A 23047-nucleotide genomic window follows, 5' to 3' on the forward strand; every position below is an offset into this window, starting at 1 on the left:
TGCATGTATGTCTTCTCTTCTTTATTTATTCAATTTTTTTTTTTAAAACCGATTTAGTCCCTAATCCTCATCTAGCTATTAACTCCTCCCTGCCTGCTCACCAAGTCTCCTATGGAGCACAGATCAACTCACTCTTGGGTCCAAGTTCCGAGCCGCCCCGCCTGGCAATACCCATGCCTCCTGCTCCCTGCTGTTCCAGGACGTACTTTTAACGAGGCTCAGATGCATCTCAGAGCCACTGCACCTCTAGAGCCATTCCTAGGGAGATGCACACCTCAGGGGCTTCGGGCTTCAGCAGTGCACAAAGGGCCTGGCCTTTGTGCTGGGCATCACCAACATCCATTGGCTTCTTTTGGTGCTGTGGGCACACCACATCCCTGGGATCACACTGCTCGTTTCAAGTCAGACACGATGGAGGGGATGAGAGCAGCAGGGGTGCCCTGGGGAGGTGATGTCCTGAGCATCAGAAAAAGAGGAAAGGAGTAAGAAGAGAGACTCTCTCCCCACCCGTGTGCCGCATTAGCAAGTCTTGCCAATCCTCCCAAAATAAACTGGACCGTCCTGCCTGCTCTCTCTGCCTCAGTGAGACAGTGGGAGGCTGGGCTGAGCCTTGGGCCATCCCGGATCGGGGGACCTGGGGCTGAGTTGACCTGAGCTGTCCAGTCCTCCCAAGGAGAGCATTAACTAATGCTCATCAGTGATACTTGTGCAGGACCTCAGCCCAGGTCCCTGGAAGTCACTGGGATGGCTGTCATTGCCTTCAGCGACCTCTGGACCACAGCAGCATCCATGCCACATCTGAGATGCCCTCTGCTGGAGCTGGAGCCATCTCCCAGCCTCGAGAGGGGAGGACTCAGCTAATAGCTGCAGAGGTCCCAACCTCCCAAGCAAACTTTGCCATTTCCCAAGGCGCCAGCCAACACGTCTCCTGGAAGGGGTTAAAAGCCATTCTGATTTGAATTAATTCCGGGTGCGTCTGGCTGCCAACGCTTTGCATTTCAGCTTTTAAACCCATGTCGTTATTTACTTTCTGAAACCCAGCGCGGAGCCGGCTTCTCTCCTGGCTCCCTCCCTCCGTCTGTCTGTCTGTCGCTCGCTCTCTCTGGGAAGCCTCCTTTGTGGCGGTTGCATGGCTCAATGATTCCCAAGTCAGTGCAAATATGGAAAATCCATATCAAACAATGACCCGGGAGAGGGAAGGAGGAAAGCTTCATTCACTGCCAGACTTGCTTCTCTCCCCTCTTTCCCCCTCCTCCCGCCAGACGCCTCTGCCACCGCCCTGCCTGTTTTGTGTGTGGAGCAGCAGAAGCGGTCATGCTCCGCACCCTTTGGAGAGGGGAAGGCAGGGGGTAGAGGAGCCCGGCAGTGGGGCTGTGGATGGAGGGGGGTCACAGAGGAACAGAATGAACTTGTTCTCAGGGAAGCATCCAGACTGGCAGGTTTCTTTTATCCTGTTTCAGTTCAGTAAAAGCCTCAATTAACTCTACATTAATTATTAAATCAGAACAATGCGTCTCTAGGTTCCAACAGCTAGATTCTGTTACTGCCGTTGCTTTGGGGAGCGTGGCTAGTTTTACAACTTAGGACATAAATATCATTCTTCAAGGAGTTTCTGGGTGGTTGTTTTCATTTTCCTCTTGCTGGCTGCGTATAGCATTTTTAATGAATACATCTCTGTCTCCGAGCGCTCGCGCACACACAAGGTAGTAGCAGAGAAAGCCTTTGCGGGTCTGTCTGCATTGGGTCAAGATGAATGCACCCCTTATAGCCTGCAGTACCCTGAAAAAAAGCCTTTCCATGCAGCACATGCTTCCCCCAAGCGCATGCAAGTAGAAGCACTACTAGCAAGGTGAATCCACTTTCCCAAAATGCTTCTCACCGCACCTCCATTGGTCGAGGTGTCTGCACAACCTGGGCAGCTGGGAGCAGGCTCTTCAGGGCCATGTTCAATAGGAGTGGCTCGCTCAGTTGGAAAGAGCAGAGGATCCCAAGCATGCCCTGCCCTTCCACCTGTGGCCCGTCTCCTCTGCCCAGGCTGGCTGTGAGGATTCAGTTGACCTAGGCCACCAGCAAATATGGACCTCTTACTACCCACCGACTGGATGACAGTCTATGACCCCCAGAAAGGAGAACTCTCTCCATGCTACTCTCAGTCCCTTGCCAGTCACCCCACTAGCATCATTAATCGCACCCGTTGGTACAGATAGCCGGAACGTGGTACAACCAGCTGTGGAGCTGCTCTGTGTATCGTTGCGTGGTGCAAGCATCCAGAAGCAGGTTGGGTGATCAGAAGTTGGGTGGCACGTCCAATTTCTTCCCTCCTGCTCCCAGCACAGTGGAGTGACATCGTGTCTTGGCACAGTACTGACTTGGTGGATCCCCCTGGGCCCATGACTTGCTTGGCCCAGCTCTACTACTCCCTATGCTCACAATCGCCTCTCCCAATCCAGCTTTGCAGGAGCTCTTCAAGCTCTTACTCCTGTGGGTTAGTGTATTCCTGCCTTCTGCCTTCCTACCAGACCAGCATCTGACGAATGCCTTCCCCAATGAGAACAGTCCCAGGGCCATTCAAGACAGCTTTCCCCGGAGGCTGCCCTCCCACTTCCTACCGAAGCAGATTGGAAGCGCTAAGGTGAGCCCGGCTCTGGCTCCAGCAAAATGCTGATGTTTCTAGTGGGAATTTAGTGCCTCTGGGAAGCAGCCAGCTTGACAGCACTGGATGCCACAGCTCCGCAGCCACGGAGCAGGCGCATTACAGCCTGGCAAGTTGCCCCCTTCTGCTCTAAACCGGAGGGGAGCAGCATAAGGGGCAGGGGACTTCCACCCCAAGTGCTGCAAAACCTCCAGCCCTATGGAAAAAGGCAGAAGATTTAAGTTCTCGCCTCCACCCCTATTTTCCTCCCTCCCTTTCCCTTGTTGTGAGTGGTTAGCTGCTTCCTTCATCGTGTGCAGAATAAATGAACGTGATGAGAAGCCCCTGGGGCCATATTCACAGCTGGAAAGAGCGGGAGTGACCCCAAGGGCTTCTCTGCCAGTGTCTGGGCCTCCTAATCCCTCAAGCACCTTGTGTGACAGAGGGGACTGGCAAGGAAATATGTGGTTCAGGCGTGAGACAACATGGGGTGAGGTGGGGAGCAAGAGACGTGGCAGTGGGGAAGCGAAGGAGCAGAAGATGGAGGGAGGGGAAGGGATGAAACAGAGCCTACAGATTTCCTACCTAAATTGTGATTCTCAGGCATACAACCCTGTCCAGTTTCCCAGCAAGAGGGTGACACAGTGGTGCTCTTTCCCACCTCACCCCAGGCCCAAGCAGCACAGTTCCTCTGGGCCAACAGCAATGGTTTCAAGCAAAAGCTTTCTGGGAACTGAGAGCCCTACACTGTTCCTCCCTATGCCCTTGTCTTTCATTAAGGATATCTATCTAGCTATCTATTGATATCTTTGAGGGAAGAAAAAGAGCAGTAATAGGATATATATATAAATAAATATAAATGACCGGGTGAATTGCTCAGAATAGGTTGGCTTTGGAAGGAATGCCCTCAGCCCAGAGGCATCATGCCATGCTTCTGCTTCCTCGGAGCACCGGCACCATGAGTCATTCAGCCCTTGGCCATGGTTTTTGGCTGACATTACCAACTAAGGGACCTCTAGGAGACAGCGGCCTTTGGGACACGGATGCCCATCCATAATGAAAGGGACCAAGATCCAGCATGTTGTTTCACAGGGGTCACCCAACAGCTCTGCTATGATGCCCTCGGTGCCACTTCTGAGGCTTCTGGCCACCCTCCAGACAACTCTGCCTGAGAACGTGCCCTGAACGAGATCCAAATTCTCAGCAGACCCTTTAGTGCTTCCAAAGCCAGGTAAATACTTTCGGTGTCACCTCTGGGGCATCTGCCCCGGGATCACCATCCTCTCCACTCGGTCTAAGTCCTGTGAGTTCACCTCTTGCTGGGCACCTGCACTGCAGGCATCCCAGGATAACAGCATGACAGCAAGGGTTCAGGCTGGACAAACAGCAATCCTGCTTCTGTTTTGGCAGTCACTGAACCAGGGAACTCCAGCCCTAGCTAGAGCAGGGGACAAAGGAGGCCCTTTTTGCAACTCAACCCACATGGGAGCAGCCCACATGTATTGCAAAGATAGATAGTTTCTATGCACTTAGACAGGAACCAACTCACCTTCATCTGTGCCCCACAATCTGGAGTACCAGATTTGGCTTCAGAGGTAGTAAAAAAAAAAAAAAAGAAATCCCTGAAATCCAATTAACCCTCTCTTCCAAACAAGAATGACTAGCTTTTACCCTTTGACTTCTCCCTTCTGCAACATCAGTGACTGGTGCCTCACAACTGAATCTGGCCTGAGATACTTGGGGAGGGGGAGCTGGAGAGTTGACCCAAAATCTCTGCATGGCTCCAAGTTCTCCCAGCTCTCTAGAAAAGGTTGGGTCCTCAACTGCTCTCTTCAGCATCGCAGCTGCCTACTGCCCTCAGGGCCTGTCTTAATGAAATTCAGTCAGTGACACAACGCAGCATCTAATGCATCGTCTCTCACAACCCTGGGAGAAATGCGCTGAGAATTTAAAAAGCCAAACCGCAGCCCTTCCCCAAAAACAGATTTATTTGGGACTGCACCCTGCCTTCAGTTACACTTGCTCCATCTCGCTGAGTTCAGCGGAGCAGCACGAATGTAAATGAGGACAGGATTTGGGCCTTGGCTAGGTGTTGGATGCTCAGCAACGAAGTCTGTCCTGAGCCGATGTCCACGTAGCTCCTTAAAATGCGGCGGGTGTTAGTCCCCATGGAAAAGGCCCTTCTTGCTCAGAGCGACCAAAGGTGGAAGTGAGACAAGGGTACATGGAGACCTTTGGAGCGGGGGACAGAGCTGACAATTTTTTTTTCTAGCCTAACTTTGGAAAGGGATAAATGCGTGAGTGCAGAAGTGGGGTGAGCGGGGAGGAGAGAGAGAGAAAAACTGCTGAGAATGGACAAAAGCAATAGGAGGGCAGACTTGGACAGACCAGCAGGGTAAAGAGATTGCCCTGCCAGTGTCCAGCTGGCCAGCCTGCCCTCCTTACTGTCTCCCTCGCTCTCCTCCTCAGACTGGGGGAGCTGGCACTGCTTCATGCTTGACCTGCAATGCCGCCAACAGCCTGTGATTTGTTTTGCCTCCGCTGGAAAGGGCTGCGATTTTTGCCGGAGCGAACTTACTGTCTGTCAGCCCACGCGTCCTCCAGCGATGCCATCGACCGTGGCTCTCCAGTGCTCTCAGCTGTGAGGGGAAAAAAATATATATATATATTAGAGACGCCTGTTTCCAAGTTGCCTTTTTAAAGATGCTGCAGGGCAGTAGAACGGGCTGGAAGGAAAACAGCAGTAAATATTTCATTTTATTCTCGAACAGGATTTTAAAAAATAGCCATTTAAAAAAAAAATGTCTCGTTGCTTGCCTGTGTGTGTGTGTGTGCACGCACGCGCGCGCACATGGGCAAGAGCTGTGCACTCACCATCGGCACACATCATGCTCAGAGCTTGACTGACTGATTTTATGATGCCTAGGTGCAAGGTTATCCTGGGAGGCTGTTCTCCAGGGGATCAAGAGTGCAGACTTTGCGTTCAGAAGCAGCAGCCTCTGGAGCCAGATCCAGACGTCTGGGAGCACCTGTCATGCAGATCTGCCTGAAAGACTCTGCCCAGGGCTCTGGGTCACAGGCAAGCAGAAGGCAGACAGGAAGGCGCACAGAAGGCAGAAGGGATGATGTGTGGAGCAGTGGCACAGCCAGCCAAAGAGGAGAAGAGGAAGGATAATCTTGAAGTAAAAGACAGTGGGGACCGGGACACTTAGGAGATCTGGGTCCAATTCCTGGACTTGCTGTGTGATCCTCGGCGAGTTGTGGCAGCCTGACTTTTCAGGAAAGGCAGACACTCGCAGGGTAGCAATGCCAAAAGCGCACATCTCTGAAGTACCAGCCTGGTACTGTTGGCTTCCCGAGGGATTTGCACTCCTGAGAAACTTTTGCAAGGCACCTCCTTCCTGGCAGGAACTGGGCACCACTTCCAAGCAAGCACCTCAGGTGCTTCCTTGCAAACTGAGGGTAATACTTATGATGACCCCACCTCGTCCCCAGCCCTTTGCACAGTGCTTTGGGAACTTTGAAGGAAACCTGCTATAGAAGTTCACAGCCAACAAAAGAGTCATTTACTGCAGGGGCGGGCAATTATTTCGGGCAAAGGGCCACTTACTAAGTTTTGGCAAGGTGTCGAGCATTTCTCTCTCCCACTCAGAGAAGCAGGAACAGCTCCACAGTCCCAGGCCAGACACCTCTGCTAGGCAGGGGCTTCTGTTCAGGGGGGCATGGCTGTGTGGGCCTTGCTGCTGGGTCCCACTGCTGGCTTCCCCTGGGTCCTGTTGCCCCAGCTCCTGTCATCTTTGACAGGCAGCCAGGAGTACATAAATATTACATTTTCTAAATTTTTTAGGGGCCCCATGGGCCAGATAGAATAGCCTGGCAGGCCGGATCTGGCCCCCAGGCCATATTTTGCCCACCCCTGGTTTACTGGCCCTGCACCTGTTGGAGGAAGGTCTAGCCCAGGCCAGCCCAGGGCATGCACACTGTTTGACTCATATTCTCTTCTTTGTAGTTTCGTCTGGGCTGGGGCTTTGTGTTTCTGCTTGCTCTTTAGGAAGCCTGAGGTGCTTCTGAGTGCCATGAAACAACTCAGTAATAATATAATGAAATCATATTGATTATCAACAAAAACGAGGATGAAGATATACTTTCAAATGTTATCCAGGCTCTCAGCCTGGCGAGAGCTGAGGCTGAATTGCAGGGGTCAAGGGTTGCAGGAAGATTCCCAGTTGGGATTGTTTAAGTATCAAAAGACAGAAAAATTCTCCCTCATTGGCATCTAGGGGAAGGCAGACAGAACTGTGTCCCATGCTCTAATATTTTCAGAATTAAGCTGACCATGGCAAATGGCAGAGAAATTTAGGGGCAGTGGCCAAAGAGAACAAATATATTTCGAAATACATTTGCCTGCATGAGATGTTTATTTTCTCTGCAGAAGGAGGAAAAGCTTCAACCTTGAGCCCCTTCCTCCTCTCAGTTACATAAGATGTAAGCCAATGACCACAAGGGGATTATTCCTTTGCACCAACTTGACAGCAAATCAGGCCCAGATTCCATGTCGGGGAAAGAAAAAGGAAGCTAGCTAAACAGCCTAGTTAAATCTGTACCGATGGCTCACTTGGCACTCCAACAAAAGAGGCACAGCATAGAACAAGGGTGGGCAAAATGCAGCCCGCGGTCTGGATCTGGTCCATGGTGGCCCTAAAAAATTTAGAAAATTAATATTTATCTGCTCCTGGCTGCCTGTCATGCAGCCCTCAATGGCTTGCCAAAACTCAGTTAAGTGGCCCTCCGCCCAAAATAATTGCCTGCCCGTGGCATAGAAGGATTCCCCCCTTTTCTTGGCAGTAGATGCTTACTTTCAGCCACAAGACCATGATGTTCACCCCAGCATCTCAAAGAACACACCTTTCACAACCAAATCTCATACCACTCTTTGGAGCTATAATATAAATGTTGTTACCCTGCTGTGGCCACAGGAAGTCAGGAGCCAGGAACAGAACCCAGGCGCCTTGACATCCCAGACCTCGGCTTTGATGTACAGACGATGCTCTCCATTGGCTGAGTAAGTTTTGGGCTTGCAAACCAGGTGACAATGTCACAACCTTTGCTACAAGCAGCAAGAGTACAGTTTCCCCCTTCCCATGTCGCAGCATTTTGCTTTATGGTATTCACTTTGGGGCAGTAGCCAAGCAATCCGCAGCTGTTAGAAAGCCCTAACCCAATAGCAAAAGAAGGTGCAGTCCCCCGCAGCCTAGTGGCAGGGGGAGATTTTTGATAGTGGGCCTGATCCAGAACCGGACGGAGCCGATGGAAACCTTGCCATGGAGAGGAAGATTGCTTTGGACCAGGTCTCATCTGAAGTCTGTGGTTCTCACAGGGATACCGGAAGGGAACCCAGAGAAGATGCAAGTAGGAGCCCAGTGGGGGCAAGAGCAGGGGCAGGGTGCTTTCTCTCCCTGCTCCACGAACCCGCTTTCATACCATTAATTATTTGTGCTATTAAGCAAACATGAGCGCCTGCAGAGCAGAGAGAGGCAGAGGGCTGCTCCTAATTGGAAACAGCCAGCTTGTTTATTTCCAGTTTTTTTCCCCATTGTCTATTTTGGTTCCTACGACAGCCAAAGTTAGAAGCCGCACTGCAGCGACCTCCTCACAGCAGCTGGCCTGCTTGTACGCATTCACAGCGGCCCGAAAGACATACCAGATGTATGGTTCATAGAGCATTCCCAATGGGTGAAACCCACCCCTTTGGGGGGTGTGGGGGGCAGCCCAAGGTCATTATGCCATATAAGCCCCGGGGTACACAGCGGCGGGTCCCACACTGGCTCCGAACAGGCCAGCGCAGCAGGGAGTGGGCTCACAGGGCCAGTGGATACATGAGCAGGCAGATCCCATAGCTGGAAGTCTTCAGGTGGGGGCAAAGAGAGGGGGCAGTGGCTGCGATCCCAAGCCCAGTGCTGGGAAAAGTGGCTGTGGAAGGGCTTCCCCAGGCCCCTGTGGCTAGGATTGTGGAGGGCAGAGTCTGTTGCATCCATGTACCATCTCCTGCTTAATCCCCTCCACATTGCTCATCCATTGGCTGTTTTATGGTGAAGAGCAAATCTCCCCCTGAGAAAGCAGGTGCAGGGAGCCAGTGTCACTCTGTGGTACCTGTGGCCTGTGCTGGCATGCCCACCAATTGGCACCATCAGCTTAGTAGGAACACCCAGCACTGTGGAGTCGAATGAGAGGAAGAGGAAGGTGAGCTCAGGGGTCAGTATTAGTGATGGACAGCAGTGGAGTCACTTCACATGAGGACAAGCGAGCCCACAGGGGCTTTGTTGTGTAGACATCAAGCACTCCACCCTAATGACCCCTTAACCATGGTATCCAGCCACTGCATTGCATGAATGAGATCCCGGATTAATCTTCTTCAAGCGGGACCTAAACCAGTGGTTTGCAGCCTCTTTAGTCTCAAGGTCCTGCTCAGAAAATGCCAGCTCCCAGTTTTCAGTCATTTTTTAACGACAAAAAAATACTAGAGCAATTCTTCTGTTGCAAAGAACTCAGAAACGGGTCAGAGTGTTTTTAACACTGGATTCCTATTTGAAATCTCTGGGTTTATCTTGTGAATATTGGCATGCGTGACAGAGCTAACATTGCATGGTACCCCCCCCATGGCACCCTTGAAAGAATCTCAAGGCCCCTAGTTGAGTATCACTGACCTATTCCCTGCTCTTCCTCCCCCAGCATCAACCTGACTTGATGATAGCATTGTTGGTGATGCCATTTTCAGTCCCTACCCTTGGGCTCCTCCATTCTTAATTATCCCACGCCAGCCTGGTTCCATTGACAGCCACTGCTCTATGGAGGGATAAAGCAAGCAACGGGCCTGGCTTGGATGAAAAGAGTCCCAAGAAAAAGCCTGTGCTTGGACAAAACTTCAAGACAAGCAAGTGCTCAGAGGTGGGAGAAACTGCCAGGAGGCCCCTTATAACCAACACAATGTGGGCTGTTGGGGAGGAAGGGGGAGCGGTGCGTGCCATGGACTTCTGGCTTTGCAGGATAGGAGGGACAGACTGGATGAGGCTTTAACACACACACACACACACACACACACACACACACACACACACACTGAAAGACTGCATCGGCTTCCACACTCCAGCCCCCTGCCACCGCCAAGAAAGGGCAGCCTTCCTGCAATTAAGAACCAGTTAGTTATACCAATCACCAGCCTAATTTTCACCTTTCGCTTTGATAACTCAAGAGCCTGTCATTAAGTGGGACCAAAGAACGATGAATGCCGAAGAGGACTGGGCTGGAGAAGTTTTGCAGACTGCGGGTGGGTTCCTTTTCTTTACTAGTACAATTCTGCTTTTAAAAAAAGATCCCTTTTAAGTTACAATAAGAATAACAGACTCCCCCAGCCAAAGATTGACCAAGAAACCCCATCACCTCATAACTCCTACGTACGTCAAACTGATAACTCATGAAGAAATAAACATGACCCAGGGGACGGGGGGAATAAAGAACTCTGTTCTTTAAACCTATCCATTACATAAACTGTGGGCTAAGCCCGGGAGGAGGGAGTGGACCCAAGGCGTCGTGGCAAGCTGGGGGAGGGGGCAGGTATTGTAGCTTTGGAAAGAATTGCGGTGACTTGTTATGGATAAAATCCCGGAGGGAGGGCGTAGCAGTGGGGAGCACAGGGGGCCCGGTTGCACAGACTCTGCTGAAATGCCCTTGCTGTTCAGCATCCGGAGGCCCTCAAAACACACACCAGCAAAGCACCCTGGTTCCTACCTCAGTCTTGGGGGCAGCCTCTACAGATCTGCTTCCTTGCTCACCCTCGCCACCCAACAGCCATTGCTCCTTCTCAGGTCTACCTGAGCCACTTCCCCACCACCGCAGCTTGGCCCTCTTCCTACAGGGTAGAGCAGTGTCCTTCTCCACCTTCGGCTTCCCACAGCACTTCAAGGCCATCTTAAGGAAGGAGCGGGGACAGACCTTGGTTTGATGGGAAGCTCACTGTCAGAGTGAACAACCCCCTGCCATACAAAAGCCCCGGGTCAGGACGTGGGTGGTAGAGGACCCTGAGCCAAACGACCCCGCTCAAGCCAATGCAGATCACATCAGGGGCTGCATGCCCCAGTACAGCTCATGAGAGGACACTGTGCTCCACTGGGATTCGAGTCCCAGCTCAAATTTTGCAGATAGAGCCCCTTTACGATCACTGTGCGGTCCTCCATTCACTGCCACCGTGGTTAGGGAGATCCAAGGTATATAGTCTTTTAATAAGACACTGACATGAGACAGGGGAGGGCACTGCCAAGGTGGGAGTGCATGACTGCCTAAATATCCCTGAAGGATGAACATGCACCCCCCACCTTTTCCCCAAAAGCAAACTCTCCTCTGGGAAGGGACCGCAGAGCTGAGCAGGTTAGAGGGGAGAACTACAAAACTATCCAAACTCCAGCAGCAGCACTGGGCAGCTTGGCCTTCCCTATCACTGCCCAGAGCCCCACACTTGTTTCTTGGCACAGCACAGATTACATACCTAAAGCTTTAAAAAAAAAAAAAAAAAAAAAAAAGACTGGAAAACTGAAGGATTAGAAACACCTAATTTATAGCAGGATTAGCATGGAGTTTCACTCTGCCTGACACAGAGGGCTAAACTGAACAATTGGGAAGGACTTTCCCATTCCTACTATAAAACACCCAGGGAGTCAAAGAAATGAGGTTTGGAGCATTCACTTGAGATCCCCTTCTCTGTTACAAGAAGTCAACGCGTTTGCTGCACAACAGTTTTGCTGTTAAAAATGCAAATTAAATCCTGCCACACACACATAAAAGGCTTACCAGCGCTCTCTACTTGCTCACGGCACTTTTCCACCAAACTGATGTGAGCGGGAAAAGGAACAGGTCCTTCTACTTGTGTAAGTAGCACAAACAGAGTGTCACAGAGCATTGCACACTTCGCTGGAGTGGCCCCAGGATTGCACGGGTGCCAGTGACAGGAAAATCAGGCTCAGAGAAAATAGTCCATGGGAGGTTTGCTCAGGAGCCTGTGCCAGGCAAAGGACATAGCAGAGCAAGCGCTGCATAGATATCAGCTGCTCAGCCTTGGAAGCAGGAAGGTGTGTCGGTGGGCTCTTGGAGTGATCCAGGTGCTACCTGGGTCTTGTGAGACTTGGGCCAGGACAGACGACTTGCTCACAGTGGTACAATTGACCTCTACACCGGCTTAATAAAGGAACAGATATCAGCCTGCCTGTGAAAGAGTAGTGCCTCTGCTGCGTTTTGAATGACTCGCTCCCTGCCACGCTGCCCTCCTCCACTTTTGGTGTCATCCAGGACAGAAAGTGGACAAACTCCACCAGAAACCTGCCCAGTCTCATTTCTAGCTGGGATCAGGAGCAGCCCTTCATGTAATATCCCAGCCTGCAGGCCCAAGGACCTCAGAGGAGAGCCTTCAAAACTCTGGGCACTCCTCACCGCTGGACCTGCCACCCAAAGCTCTGGGCATCCAGCTGCCTACAAACAAAGGGGGCAAGTTTTGTGTCTGAAGACGCAGGCAGAAAAGATGTGTTACCAAATGTGGCCATTACTTTGGGGTGTGCTCATTTATTTGGGATACATTTCTAGGGTCTTGGTAATTCTACTAATGCACTGCTTGTGTTACTTGTGTTTCTATACGGAGCTGTACGTCTCCCTTCTGCAAGCCCTCGCCCCCAGTGGAGCTATCTTGCAGGACTCAGTTTCAATGGGGCTGGGTTCCTCCAGTCATCAAATCAGTCATACACACAAACACACCCAGATTAACGTGACACACCTGACCTGGCCGGGTTGATCAGCATGGACAGGCTGACACCCTCCTTTGCCAAGCATCAGGTCATCGGAGCAACAATAAACTGCAGTCAGACACAAGCACACAGGTAAACAGAATACCTCTGAATCCGGCTGGGTGTCCGGATGACACCCTCATGGGCCAGCATTCAGTTCATTAGGGCACATCTGAGCCAAACTGGGTCAATCAGCCTGTACAAGCTGATCTCCTTACGTGTTTCAAACTCAGCACATCCCAATCTTTTAGCTTCTTGATGAGCAGACCCCACAGTACTTTTGGGCTTCACGGGGATCTTTAGCTTAGGTAAAAGAAGTGTTGCTGCAGAGCAAGTGGGGAAGGAGAAGTAGAGAAGGAAAAATAGACCCCATTACCACCAGTTTGACTATACAAGTTATTTATTGCTAAGTATATGAAATATATAATGGCACTAGCAGTAATAGACATGCAAAGGAAAACAAACACAAGCAGTTACGGTATTACCCTGGTTTCACTAAGTATTTGGGGAAACTTAGCTGAAGCTTAATTTATACAGTTCAGGTTCAGAAATCTATGCTTAGAGAGAAAAGAGAGAGAGCTGGGATCTCCCCAGTCCAAGGCACTCGGGTTGCAAAGCTGACAGGTTAAAGTTCTCAGCACGATCCTTGAAGGGAGACGACCTGCCTTTTCCAGCGTCCCAAGAAGAAAGCAGGTGGTGTCAGAGAGACTTCTCCTCTTGAAGCACACACACTGCTGCTTTTTACAGATTTTTATACCCTCAGTTCAGCTTCTTTCAAGCATTCTCAATAGTGTAAATCAAATTGTCCTTTCTATTGACAAGGGGTTATCTGGTTTGGAACATCTCAGGAAACTGATTGATACTCAGGAAACACATAAGGTTAGGGAGTAACCAGATACTTAGGAGCCAGCTTGAAATTCTTACGGATAGCAGACATACTGATGGGATATCTCCTGGTTTCTTCAAAAAAAATAGATTGCTTGCAGCGTTGGGGTTTGGGATTTTTACTTGTGAACAAGCCTCAGCTTAGCATGACTTTTCCAGCTCTTACTATAGTCTTTTAACAGACTTAAGGCAATTATTGGAGTGTTCATAACCTTGGGAGGGGAGGACTTCCACCAGTCATCCCGGGAAAAGTATGACAACACTTGTGGTCAGGGCTCCAACGGGCTGGACGCTGTGAACCCTTTACTGTTGTTCAGATGCTGCCCATACCCCCTCTGACTTGGTGTCTTGCCTCAGCATTCCCTCACCCGGCAACTGAGTTTTAGCCAATTAAGTTTAAACAGGCCTCCCATAGAGGGACCGGGGAATGTACGGCCCGAGATGCCTATTAAACTTTACTTCTGCTTAGGGGTGTGCGTGGGGGGGGAGAAAAGTCCTGTGTAAATCCAGATTAGAACTGGTCTGATAAATGCTGAGCTGGGTGTGTGGGGTGATGAGCATTTGGAGCACAGCTTCCCCATCATGCCGTGCTCCCCTGCTTCTCTGATCCCAGGATTCACTGCCGTCTCTGCTTCAGGCTTTCTGTTCTCCATCTCTCATGTAAATGAACGGTCATCTGGTCCCATCTCGGATGCAAATGAGACCTAGGCCAGTTGTTTCACTCTGGTCACCCTTATCTGGAGGGGTCTAGGTGCGTCTCCCACTGCATCAATCAGTTTCTGTTTAGGTAGAGGAGGGCTGGGGGAATCCTTTGCGAGCCAGCCTGCGTCCTGTGTCAGGGTTCCCCAAGGACATGGAGCTGAGAGGTAACAGATGCCCCCCATGCTTTGGCGCAATAGGGAAGGACGGCAAGACGCGGGTGAACGGAGGGGCTCCGTGGACCAGGGCTGGGGAGAAGCAGGGTCTGTCCTGTAACAGCCCCATCGCAGGGAGGCCGGGGGAGAAAGCGGGCAAACAGCTTGGCCTCTGTGTGTGTCAGCATGCTTCCGCTTCTCTCCAGAGAGCCTTAATTGGCAGGCAGGATGCCGGAAAGGGGACGCTGCAAGCAGGCAGGTCATCTATTTCCCTGACCCCCAGCCGCCTGGCTCCGCTCTGACAGTTCCCAAAAGAGCCTCAGTGCTGCCGTCTGTCGCGGGCCTCCCCTTTGGAGCCTTTGCGCTCGCTCCCCCCAACGCCAGCCCCCCCCCCACTGCCTGGAGCCCCAGAGCCGCCGCTCGCCGACCGTCCGACAGCTCCAGACGGCACACACAGCGAGACTCCCCCGCTGGCAGATCGATCCTGCTCGCCTTTCATCTGACCGGCGCTGGGGGAATCAAGGCTTCCTGGAAAAACCCGATATCAAGTGAACTGTTTACTGGCCAAGTGCATTTACAGGCACAGAGAGAGCTTGTTTCTTTCTCTTACTTTCTCTGCAAGGAGAGATGGGGTGGGGCAGGGTGGGGCAGGAAGGGGTTTTTTTTAACCACTCCCTGGCTGGTGGAGGGGCTATTTTGCAGCAACCCCCCATTCCTCACCGCCTGCTTGAAAGCTGTCAGCGTGGGTCTGGTTGCACTCCTGCGTTTTCCATCAGCACCAAAGGCACCCTTGAAATCTGCAGCCACGTCAAAAGCAGCACCCACTGCCCAAGCCCTGCCAGGGTCAGGGGAGAAGGGAGAAGATGGAAGCATTTGGCCCTGGCCCCTTTCACCCTGGGACAGTGAATGCTCTGCAGTGCAAAAGGCCCTGGCTTTCCAGGGCCTGCACCAAGGTCTGTTGGACTAACTCAGCAAGAGGAAGGGCAGATCCTGAGAGCTGCTGGGATACAGCTCAGGGCTGCTATGTGCTTCCAGATCAAGGTTTTAAAGCCGCATGCAGAGAATCCCTCAGCCAGGTTCACGCTAGAATAGCTCTGCTCTGACTTCTTACAAAGTGCTCTTTGTTTTGTAACGGATGCCAGGTCAACTTGAGGGTCTGGAGAAGCAGATCTGTGCACCGCAGGGGTATAACCAGTGCCCACAGTGCTCTGCCATGTGCTCTGGTTGTAACTTCAATGGCTGGGTCAACAGAAAATGGGGATGTCACCATGCACCAGGGGCACCCAGAGCATTCACCAATAATGGCAATGGGCCAGGTGCATGAGGGCCCTACCTGTTGTCAGTGCATGCTGAATCAGCACAGGTACGCTGGGTTGCCCCTCTGTGCCAGCACACGGGACAGCTTGCTTGTTGAGTCCATCATTGCTTTGCCAGCACCACAGAGGAAGCATAGTGGTGGTCCACCTTGTAAGATGTGAGGCTCTACGCAGCAGCACTTCAGGTCCCCTGTAAGGCATCACACATGGAAGAGCCTGCAGCATCAATCCTTCTTGCTCTAGGAGGGGAGCCTGAATCCTGAAGATGACCTTCCCCCAAGCTGAGAAATGTCCGGCGAGGTTTGGGTTTCATGACCCAATTCAGGGCCCTGTCTGAGATGACGAAGGGTTTCTTGGCTGATGAAGGCAGAGACCGCAAATAATGTAGCTTAGGGAATACATTTTAGTCAAAGAGAGCTGGAGTTTTGTCTACTGCTGCCTTCCCCCTCTCCCCCTCCTTTTCTTTTTATCAAACCAATATAGTCCCGGCTTCATGATAAGAGATAAATGGCTGTGGAAAGCATTAGGGAAATTCGTTCCTCCTTGATACTTAAGAGAGATAAAGTTGATCCATGGATATCTGCGAGTTCTTATTATTCTGCAGAAATTGTCTGAGGTGTTTAGCAATCTATTGGTGAAATAAGGAGAGAGGGGAGCGGTCCCAGGCAGAACATCTGCATTATCTGAGGAGCAACATGAAGAGTAACAGAGTCACCCCAGGAGGCTGTATGTGGAAGTGGCTACCTCAATGTTTTCTTGTGGCTTCAGTGTTAGTTGACGATGGTTATTTGACCAAAGCCCAGCCATGCCAGACATGGATCAAACTCAGGTCCCACACTATAAGGCTGCACATGCACAGCATAGGACATCCTGCACCAATATAATAAAGATGGGTAGACATTCATACTGTCCGTCTCAAACTCTCCAGGCTCCCATAGCCTGTTGCATAGCCTGTCCTGGCTGGGTTCAGCTTGTAAAATTCACTCCTTAACATAGAGGACCAAACTCAGCCTTACTCGGACTCTACCAAAGAACACAGGGCTAGTGCGACATAGCAAAGCCCTCACCACGTCCACCTGCCCTGCCCAATTATACTGTTCAGTAACAACTTTGAGACTTACGCAGCATAATTCTGTAGCAACGGGCATTGTTCACCCTGTTCTGCACGTGATTTCATGCCATTTTCCTTAACGCCTCTATTACGTGATACAGTGATTTGCTTTTCGTGGTGCCTGTTTCCTATTTCCACAACTGGCTTTGGTGCAATCGGTCTGGGGACGGCTCTCTGTCACGCCGAGGTACTACGGAAAATCATTCTCACAAGCTTCAGCATTTCATTCCCATCACCTCCCAAAAATATTTGCAGAAGCTGCAACAGAAACTCTCTGCTGCCTCCTTTTCAAACTGCTGGTAATAACAGGAGTGACATCACTCAGGCCAGGCTATGACACGGAAATAACAGGTTTCATCAATAACTCCATTTCATTCCAGGATGTTACCTACTGTACCTCTATACAGACAGGCTGCTGGATCACTGCTCTGGATTTTCCTGCTTGTTTCGGGGTGATGATCATCTGTTTTAGCCAAAACCTAAAACAGTTTGGGAGGCATCACGCAGCATTCATGTACAGCAAGTGTTCCCTTGAGCAGCACCAGGGATTGAAGCAGGGAAATTTCCAGCACTAAACACGTGGGACTCTGCAGCTGGCAGGAAGGGGCCATCTCAGATAGGTGGGAGTTGTAGATTAGGCGCAAACAGAGGTATATAACACACTGTTCATTAGATGAAGTATGCCTATGCACATGGGTGGTGTTAAGGGCTAGGTGATAGCAAGTCTTCCAAATTCTCTGTTCTCTAATTCCCTCTGTTCTTGTCATCCCTCATCCTTCCTTCTGTCTCTTTTTGGCAACTCTTTGCCCTCTGCCTGAACATCTCTTAATGACTCTTTTGAGTTAGGTCCCAATGCAAAGACACATGACAACAGTTCCTAAGGCAGCCCTGACTTAGTTAATAAAATAGACTGCCTTCTGCCTTCAAAAGCACAGGCACGAATCCTCCCAACTTCAGCGGAGGTGATTTGCGTGTATGTGAGGGCCAGTTTTAACCCGTATTGAACAAGAATGAAAAGTGTTACATTATAGTGCATTTTCAGAGCTGTCCTCATGTAAATGGGGGATTGTCAGTCAGTCATTATATTCTTATGGTCAGTGACAGCAACTTGAAAGGCTTGTCTCCATTTTTGCTCACTAAATGGGTCTGTGGCTAAAGAGGAGTAGGAGTCTGCTTCCAGGTTCAAATGCTGGTTCTGACACAGACTAACTAACTGTGGAAAAGTTACTTTAACTTCTCTCTTCCTTTCCTTTCCCATCTATAAAATAGGGGTAATAATACAAGACATTAATAAAACGTGACATATCCCACTCCAGTGACTGGTCTATGATGGGTAGTAACCCACTACTACCGCCAACTAATGGAAGCAAAATCATCACCTTTTTGAACCAAAAACTCTGGGTTTAATCCCTCCTGATAACCTGTGGCAGGGGGCATTAAAATAAATCTCAGATGCTATCCTGGAGCTTTCAAATTTGTCCTGAAGGGATTTCCTGCCTTTCAGGCTGAATTCCAAGGAACGCCACCAAGTTTCTGTTAAAAACTCAGATTCCTTCTGGAAGAGAGCAAAGACTTCAGGAGCGTACTTCAGAGAATGGTATTTGTTGGGGTTGCTAACTTGGGCTTGCATGTTATTGTTTCTAAAGCACGTCCAGGTAGATTTGGATGGTAATTTGGGCAGGGGTTGGAATTAGATGAGCTCTTGAGGTCCCATTGCAGCCCTACACTTGTAAGATAGCCTTCTATGAGACCATCAGGCATTTGAGACAGGCAAGATATGTTATTGGTATGAGAAGGTCTAGTAGCGACATAATGACATATACATTAATGTGATCTTCCCAAATCCACTACAATTCCGATGACTACCAATGAAATTTCAGTGCCGGTCTGTCGGCCATCAGTGTTGGGCATCCACCAAAAATATTCTATCAATTTAAATAACAATGGCCCATCTAAAAAACCATGGAGAAACCTCCTCCAAATAATACAAGTGCCTTCTTGAATGCACTGGATGGATTAGTTCACTGGAAGGACTCAAGCTCAAACCAACTCAAGCTCAAACCAGTCCTGTGCATAACCCCGAGTCTGCTGATGTGGACACCCAGAACTGGAGTGAGGCAGAAGAGGGAACATCTGTCCTGCAAGAGCGTTTCACATTTCAAAATCCCGGTTTGAATGGAAACGTTGATTTTTCAACCATAAAAAATGACTGAACAGAAATTCTGAACATTTCAATTGATACACCCTGCAAAAGATTCAATGTGGAACCGTTTTGTTTGGGTAGGCTAACGTCAAACCATTCGAGTATAACATACAGATGCTTTCATATCAAAATATCAATATCAACACCATTAAACTAGAATGTAAAGCTTGAGACCGAAATAAATGCGGGAGCAAATGTCAAAGGAAAACATTTTTTATCTTATTGAAACACGGCACTTCAACATTATGGAAATACAATGAAACAATCAACATGATTTGTTTTTGACACTTTCCATGGACATATTTGTCCAAATCACCATGTTTCTGCAAACTGTCTCCGTTTCTGATAGAAAGGTGTTCTGCCAAATATTTTTCAAACTACTCCACTCACGGCGTCCCAAGGCTAGGCCCAGATTCATGTCATTGGCACGCTAGCTGAGAAGGCCCACTTTTGAAGGAGCAGCACCCTTCTTCATAGTCCTATTTGCATGCCTGGAGGATGCAGGGAGGGTTAATTAAAATTGCAAATCGCCCCTACATCACGTGAAATTTCTTGCCTTGCGGCGGGGGAAATAAAAGCACACCTCTCAGCCCTTTGTGCATCTGTCATTTCTGGCCATCCCCGCCACATTGTAAAGGGCGGCTGATGCTTCCCACATTTGCTCTTTGGCAGTTTGGAGAACTATGCCCGTGATGGAAAGCAATCCTAAATGGAAGCTGACAGAGGGGAGGGGCGGATCAGGTCTAATTGGAAAAACACACACGCACGCTTGAGAGGCAGACAAGGAGGTGATGAACCCCACCTATTTGTGGTAAGTGGAGAGAGAGAGAGAGAGTGAAAGTGAGAAAGCAGGATCCAATTTATCCAGAAAGTTTGGCCTGAGTTTTGCCAGTTCTCATCCTTCTCCTCCTTCAGTGATTTGTGGCACCCTCTCTGCAAATACAGGATTTCTTATTTAAAGAGAAGAAGAAGAAAATAAAGTTAATAATAACAAAAAAGTAGCTGTGGCTTTTCCAGTTGGGCTTCAAGGAATGTGATCCAGACAAACCACCAGAGGGAGGGAAGGTTTCTGGATGCTGAATTTTGTTTTATTAGGTGCAAGTGAGTTATTTTGATTATGTTGGCAAAGAGGGAGAAAAGAAGGAGTCTCTAGCAGTGCCTCCCTCCCCTGGTGACCCACTTCTCTACACGCATGTGCGCTCGCTGGACTCCCTGCCACATTCTTTCACCGGTGCAGGCTGACACGGGCAGTCGCCCACGTGCATTCATACACACTCCTCAACCTTTCATCAGCCAGGTCAGGAAACAGGGGAGCATTTAAAAAAATAAAATAAAATGGATGGGATGGCAGAGAAGCAGCAAAACATGCAAAGCGTTGTGGATTTCCCAGGCTTGGAATACTCTGACGATCAACCCCCCTGAAATGTGCAGGGGATTTGCAGCAAATGAACGGCATCATTTCATCCTGACTTGGGGTTTCACGTGTGTGGCAAATGAGTCATCCTAAATTGAGCCACATTGCAATCAAGAAGACAGCATCCCCATCCCTTGGGCAACTTGAAGGTCGCTCTGGAGCATTGACAATCCCTTGAGCAGGGGCCTTTCCCAAGTCTTTCACTGGCAAAGAGTATGGGTGAACTGTTTGCACCTAGGAAATTAGGGAATTGAGGTTGTATCTCCAGTTCTGTCTGTTTGGCTCCAAGAAATTTATCTCCGGGTAAGTGTGTGCAGCAAAAAGGGGGATAATGAAAGATAAAAAAGGATGTCACAGCTGTCACTATGCTTCACCCCCGTGGCCGCTCAGCACTTCATGGAATCAGCTGACTGAGACCTCCCTGCACCAAGAAAAGAGAAGGCATGGGTCGCTGCCTCGTTCAACCAAAGCAGAATCACCCTCAGGTGCTCTCCACATGGGATCTGCTGCAGACAGGTGTGCAGATCTGATGCTATCCAGAAGATGCACCTGATAACAAGGAAAAAATGAGAAACTTCCTGAATCAGTACCTTACAGCTAGTCACCTCTGAACTGGTAGCTGGAAAGGTACTATGGGACTCCAAAACTAATGGTGCCATAGCAGGGCCAAATGGCATTTAGTTGACTTTGAAGGATGAATGCACAACTAGGAAAGCATCTAAAAAAGGAGAGAATGGATCCGATCTACCCTTGGTGTCACCCCCAACAACACCAGGGGTAGAGAGAGAAGGCTGGCCCATTATGTCCCAAACAGCCTTAGAGCTAAGAGGTCACAGGGTTGGATCTATCTCTGCTAGCCCTTTCTCTGCCAGGATACTGTTTCTTAGTACGGAGCAGAACAAAGGGGATGCCTCTCATAACAATTACTCCTACTGCAGTAATCGAATCCTGGTGTGAATCCCATGGCTTGCAAATTGGGAAGACAGGCCCTGATTCTGCCATTGTGACCAGCTGAGCTTGTGGAAAGAGCAAAGAGGTGCCTGAGACCTACACGCTTGGGACCATTCGCATCTCTGTTGTGCAGTGAGTGTGTAACCCGGGCGGTACTCCAAGAGGTACCCGCTCTCCAATTAAAGGGATCAAAGCAGGTGCACAAGTGCTGTGGGAGGTGTAGGGACTCTCCTCCCCCTATAGAGCAGAGCCAGACCACCAATGGGGACTTAACCAGATGCCTTTTAATACTGGGAACATAACAGGCATAAATCAGAGGTTATAGTGGACACTACAATGCCCCAAGGAGGCAGGATTCAACAAAGGTTAGACCCTTATAATCACTGGCAAAAAAACAGGGTTAACAAAATATAAAACACAAACAGCAGAACAAACAATACAGGTTGGTGAAATATAAAAAAGGCACAAAATGCAAAAAGTCAAATGACAAGGAAATATAGGGACTTGGTACCTGGAGGGGGAGAAAACACAATGGCCCCTTTCCACTGCAAGAAGACTTATTTCTTGTTAGCTCACTCACCCCAAGTCACCTCAGCTGGGAATTGAACCCAGACCGCCACACACAGTAGGCAGGCATGCTGCCACACAGCCACCACTGATAGCAGTACTCAAACCTGCTTGGGGTCTTGACCTTCCCAGAGCCCTGGCCTCGCAACAAGCTGCCTGGCCTCTGATTGGAGGAGCTGGGAACCCCTTGGATCACTGCTCAAATCCTTCCTGGAGCCGGGGGGCCCCTCCTGGGGGCCGCAGCCCCTCCCCGGGGATCCTGGAGCCCAGCGGGGCCTCTCCTGCCAGCTGCATGCTGCGCTGCTGAGGGTCCCACTGCTGCCTGCAGGTCCTGCTCTTTCAGGCTCTTCTGGGGCACTGCTCCTACCCTGCTGGCTCAGCTCTTGCCAGTTCTGTGAAGCTCCTTCCTTGTTGTCCCTTGCTGGTCTCTCCTGAGTCAGCCCATGCTGCCCCTTTTATCCCCCTCCAGGTGACCCAAAGGGCCAATCAGGGGACATGGGGGGGGGGGGAGGAGTCTCTGAGCCCTGATTGGTGCAGAAAGGGAATCCCAAGTCCTCCAATCATCTCTTGCCCTTTCAAAACCCCTGGGCCAAGTCACTGCCAGCCAGCCCCTCACAAGTGCATTGCCTGGTAATAGTTTGCTAACAGCACAGGCAGAGCCCAGTACCCTCTGAGAGGGTCCCACCCTTGTCTGGCATGCCTCCTGCACTGTGAGTTTTGTGTGGACCCTTTTGCCTGCCCTACCCCAGGTGGGGGAAATCCGCAGGGACCTTTCTGCCCCATTTACACTGCCCAGGGCCAAAGCACAACGTGGAATCTGGGTCACAGAATGCCTCGTAGGTAAGGATCTCAATGCACTGCACAGCTGGAGTCTTCCAAACTGCACGCGTGTGAACAAGGGTGATACGTAGCTAGGTAGATAAATAGACAAGGGTTTAAAAGGGGAGTTATTAAAATGAATGCAAAAGCTAAGATCAGAGGCAAATGTCTGGCTGTGGATTCCTCCTTGCTGGACTGAGCACCAGAAACACTAAACGAAGGAAGTTAAAAGTGTCTTTTTATCTCCCCAGCCCAAAGGGGAACTGTGGGGGGGGGGGGAGCATACGGTCTAGTGCTAAGCAGATGGGTTTTATTTTTAGCCTAATTTTCTGTGCCGTCACCTAATGCAGGTTTTAAAATGTTTGCTGCTGACGTGCTCGAGGCAGCCCCAGGTCCCTTTCTTCCCCCACTTTGTGACGCTGCTGGAGCCAGCTGCTTCCTAGCGCTCACATCTGCAGCCTCGCTTGCTCC

General features: G+C 50.1%; 1 long non-coding RNA gene across 2 annotated transcripts in view; it reads right to left on the minus strand.

The window, feature by feature from the left end:
* The window catches only part of LOC109314442, a 43678-nt gene extending 31502 nt beyond the window's left edge, over positions 1 to 12176 (minus strand). Inside the window, exons 1-2 of one of the 2 annotated variants that reach the window (XR_002102289.1) lie at positions 11474 to 12160; positions 5211 to 5271 (exon numbers count right to left, since the gene is read on the minus strand). This is a non-coding gene — a long non-coding RNA (uncharacterized LOC109314442). Of the gene's footprint in view, positions 1 to 5210; positions 5272 to 11473 lie in introns of both variants that reach the window. The other variant, XR_002102288.1, reaches the window with a different exon arrangement.
* Between the last annotated feature and the right edge of the window lie 10871 nt (positions 12177 to 23047).

This window comes from Crocodylus porosus, unplaced genomic scaffold (assembly GCF_001723895.1).
Source record: "Crocodylus porosus isolate Cpor-Errol unplaced genomic scaffold, CroPor_comp1, whole genome shotgun sequence".
NCBI lineage: Eukaryota > Metazoa > Chordata > Crocodylia > Crocodylidae > Crocodylus > Crocodylus porosus.